Source organism: Linepithema humile, chromosome 1, assembly GCF_040581485.1.
Source record: "Linepithema humile isolate Giens D197 chromosome 1, Lhum_UNIL_v1.0, whole genome shotgun sequence".
NCBI classification, from domain to species: domain Eukaryota; kingdom Metazoa; phylum Arthropoda; class Insecta; order Hymenoptera; family Formicidae; genus Linepithema; species Linepithema humile.
The window spans coordinates 14,045,960-14,050,984 of NC_090128.1; the positions used below are offsets into that span (position 1 = coordinate 14,045,960).

At 28.2% G+C, this 5,025-nt stretch overlaps 1 long non-coding RNA gene across 1 annotated transcript; it reads left to right on the forward strand.

Annotated features, from left to right (window-relative positions):
- The first annotated feature begins 707 nt into the window (after nt 1–707).
- On the forward strand, nt 708–3,543 carry LOC105668539 (uncharacterized). Its single transcript, XR_010890367.1, has 3 exons — nt 708–1,360; nt 1,496–2,063; nt 2,163–3,543. It is a non-coding gene; the product is annotated as an uncharacterized lncRNA (long non-coding RNA).
- The last annotated feature ends 1,482 nt before the right edge of the window (nt 3,544–5,025 follow it).

The window sequence follows — 5,025 nt, forward strand, 5'->3', positions numbered from 1 at the left end:
GTAATAGTAATAGTTTTAAATAGTTTTTCTGCCGTGGCTACAGTACAAAACACGGAACGACATCAGTTGGTGAAACCGTAAAACTGATCAATTGTCAAATGTTTCTTATATATTTACATTCTTCGTTACTTTGTTTTTCATAAGCCCGTGTGATGCGCGTGACCGTGTGCTTTTTATTCTGCACATATTATCATTTCTTTTATATTAATTAACAAACAAGTCAAACGGGTGAAACAATTTTGTGTAATAACTATCAACGATATTATTCTTTGAAGACCGAAATATCGTGGAAACTGAAGGTAAGTTATTTGCACAATTTTTTTATTTCATCAAAGTTAGTCTCAATATTCGGTCAAGTTTGCATTAAGATCAGAATTCATAGTTGAATGTTAATAAATAAGGCGTTCTTTATTTCTATACATAACAATAGGAATAAGTATCTCAAGGCTTGAATATTTTTTCCGTTGTTTAGATGAGTGAGGACGAAGACTATTTGCACAAATATCAGTTAGTACAATTTATAAGGAAAGGTCCAAAGTCTGGAAAAAAAGAAATTGACGTGGTACTGTCGAAATGGATCTCATGGGACCAAAAGCGACTTAAACTCACGACAAAATTTATGCCAGGACCGTACGATGAAAATACTTCGAAACTTTTACAGGATTTTGTAAATCATTGTTTTGATGCACCAGAATCTTGGCCTACTTATACGGTTAAGATCGTTGGCGAAGCAAGTAAGTAATTAAATTAATATAATTAATATATAATAATAAATTAATATAAAAATAAATAATAAATAAATTAATAATAAATTAATATAATAAATAATGTATACATATGTACATATGTATACATATATACATGTAATGTATACATGTATATATATAATTTTAATGTCCTTTAATTAAAGCAATTTGTTATGCATTCTAGAGCAATACGATGAAACTTTAATAAAACTGGACGAACTTTCAGCCCAGGAATTTGTTTTTTCTTTGCCTTCTGACGAGGATCCAAAAGAAAAATCAGAAGCAAAAAAAGAATTTTATAAAAAAAAAGCATTGAATGACAGTGCAGCATTCGTATCAAAGTTTATGACGTCTGACAAAAACTCAAATTCTTTTAACTCAGTCTCAGGTAAATTACAATTATAACGCATGATAACTATATAATAAGAAATAAATATCAAAATTATTATCCAACAATCTTTCGAATTAATAAAAATTGATCTGTTCTACTTTTTGTTTCTTTTCAGAGCCAAATAAAACATTAAAACGTCTTAAAAAAACAAATACGAAAAAACAAAATAAGGGTCTAAATACAGGATCTTCAAGGATAGTGCAGATGCCCCAATTACCCATTGGTTTGTAAATTTATGTTATTTTTTAATACTTTATATAAAATGATTCCTATAAATTTTTGTGTAACTATTGCAATTTTTAATAATTTGTAATAATTTTAATAATTATATAAAATCATGATTATTACTATTTTCCAGATAAGAAGATTATTCTTCAGCGTGAGGATACTTTGAGTATGGATTTAAAAGATAAAAGCCAATCGATAGTTGTAATGGATAAGGACATTCCTGTTTTAACGCTTAATTCACAAAGTAACTATTGGAATATTTGAAATTTAACATAAATATTTGTATTTTTAATGTTATTATAAAAATCTTAAATTTCAGATTTGCATGGAGTAGAATGTGAAAACCCAATCAACTTTACCACACTTAGTGAAGAAAGTATGTTTGAACATCCAAAATTAATTATTTTTATGCAATTGTTACATATAATTTATTATTATTATTATTATAAATATTGTTATTTATTTCAGAAGCCGATTTAATACTTGTAAAGTTAGAACAAATCAGATATGAAATTCGGAATTTAAAAGCTATAGTCATGTATAATGAAGCAACGAAAACTACTGATAATAATTATTATACAGCAGAGTCAACTGGATTTTTGAAAACATATAATATTAAATTTCCACTAGAAACAAATGATCAATTCAACGCATTTAATACTCAGTTGAATACTGACCGTAATTTAAAACAAAGTTTTGTGAGTACTACAAACGCACATACACATACATACTAGCATACAACAGCATTTATATCTGTTTAATGTTTATCCTATAATTTATAAATAATTCTGTTTTAGTGTGAATTCATTCATCGTTATCTCGATTTCAGCAGATCTTTAAGCCGAAATATATTGCATATTATAAAACATTGTATTGCAAGAAATGTTGCAATAATGTACACAGCGGTAAAAAATATTCCACACAAATACGTTTTCAAGAGCACAGAATTTTACTCATGTATAGAAGGTATTGACATACAGGGTGTCCGATAACTCGCGGACCAATTCTCGTGAACAGATAGAGCACAATAAACTGAACAGAAAAGTTTTTTACCATTTTTGAATTCTTACAATAATTATTGAAATATTAATTAAAAAGATTGACGAATAAGCGCGCGATTCGCGCAAAATGGTAAAGAACTTTTTTGTTCAGTTTATAGTGCTTTATCTATTCACGAGCGTTGGTCTGCAAGTTACCGGACACCTGTATACATATATAATTTATTTAATTAATTATTAAATTTTAACTTATTAAACTCTATTTAATTGCATCGATATTTTTTTCTAGAAGTTTATTTGAAACAAACTTTGACTGGGGAAACAGTAACTCATGCTCTTTTAATCAAGGCCATCAGTGTCGTCCTTACCAATGCTAAGGATTGGGAAGGTTACCGAAAGTCACGGACAAAATCAGCAACAATTATTAATCAAGTATCATCAGATAATCAGTCACAAGAATCTGGGTCTATTTATTCTGATGAATCGAATAATGTTGAAAATTTATTTTGAATTTAAATATGCCTATTTTTTTTTATTTCTGTAGTTTTATAATTTCATTTTTTCAACATATTTTTTCAAATATATATATAATATTATTTAATTGTATTTCGTATATAGAAATAAACAACACATTTTATGTAACGCATTAAGCTTATAAATAATTGCAGTAAACAAATAAAATAAACATATACAAATTTTTTTTAGATATTTTATATATTAATTGATATATGTGTATGTATTCGTGTATGTATATGTGTGCGTGCGTGTGTGTACATACACTAACACACCCACATAAATATACACGCGCACATGTACACACGTATAATGTAATTTTAATCGGAACCTTATTAAAATTACCATGGCTCTACCTTTCATAAACCTACCATGATAAATTTAGTAAGGGTCCGTTTAGAACAAACACGGTCTAAGTGGCAGCCTAGATAGTGCCAATCCACAGCCCCAGTCGCCCCAGTATTGCGGTGAATCTGTGGCGCTAGCACAGCCATTTATGACGATTTCGTATGTGGCCCCGACTAATTTGCCAGTATCACGCCCGAGTTGATGACTGGCGAGCTAGTCGGGGCCATAATAAGGCCTAGAGTGAATTTCTACCAGGGCAGGTTTATTTTATTTGCATAATTATTATTTATTTTACAGTGAAATTGTAGGCTATGTGGACGGCATAGAATCTCCACGTTTAGTAGGAAACAACCAACAATATAAATTTTACAAATTTTATCTTAATAATAATTCAGGACAAAGAGTACAAATAGTTGCATGGAATGATGATATAAAAAATGTGGAACACCATGTGATGTCCAATCATGTAAATATTCATATATACACTATATGTACACAATGTGCACTCGGTCATAGGAATGCCTTAACGCATAAATGTGCATGAAAGTCAAGACACATTCAAACGGTGTGTTTTGATTTTACATATTTTTTGCATCATAATTATGATTATTCCTCTTGTATGACATATGTCAAAGACAATAATTATCCGCTAAATAATATATCAAAATACAGTTATAAAAAGTAAATAATATAATTAAATGATATACTTATTGTGACATATTATTAAACAAATAATCATACTTTTTGATATATGTCACACGTGAGGCATAATCACAGTCATGATGCAAGAAGTATGTAGAATCGAAGCAGGCAATTTGAATGTGCCTTGATACTTATGCAAATTCATGTGTTAAGGTATTCCTGTGACCAAATGTACATACATGCATACCTACGTATATATAATGTATCCGCAATGTACGTGTGTTTAAAAAGTTCCAGGCTTTGATAAATAATTTTATTAATATAATCAAAATCAGCCTATAAAAAGTATTTTCAAAACTGGAAAAAGCGTTAGCATAAGTGCATTATACAGAAAGGGAACTACTTTTAAGAAGATCGTATAAAATAAATATTAAAAATAAATACAACCTGTTTTATTTATCAAGGCCTGGAATTTTTTAATCACACATACATTATATGTATGTATATATACCAACGCTTCTTCTAGCTTCAGAAACATTTTTTATAGGTTGATCATCTACTTCCTCTTTTACTATTCTTCTTTCTCAAAATCAAAATCAGCCTATGAAAAGTGTTTCCAAAGCTGGAAAAAGCGTTAGCATAAGTGCATTGTACAGAAAGGGAACTACTTTTAAGAAGATCGTATAGAATAAATATTAAAAATAAATACAATATGTTTTATTTATCAAGCCTGGAACTTTTTGAACACATCCATTTGTCAATTTTGTCAATTTCGAATGGGAAAGTGTAAATATAATAAATTGGCACTGCTTCATTTTCTTTATTGGGATAATTTCAATAATAATAATAAAATTAAATAATAATAGGAATTAAGGACACATCATTTAAATTTTTTTTTTGGGGGGGGGGCATATTATAAGAAATAAAGTAAAAAATATGTTCTAAATAAAATTATTATTATAAGAAATAAAGTAAAAAATATGATCTAAATAAAAAAAATGTTCGAAATAAAAAAAATGTTCTAAATAAAAAAAGATTCTCAAAAAAAAAATTTTTAATTTATGTTTTAAATTTAAATGTTTTTGTTAGATAATTCACATAGATAGTGCACAGGCAAGATTACCAAAAAATAATCTATTTAATAATGGAAACGTTCAAT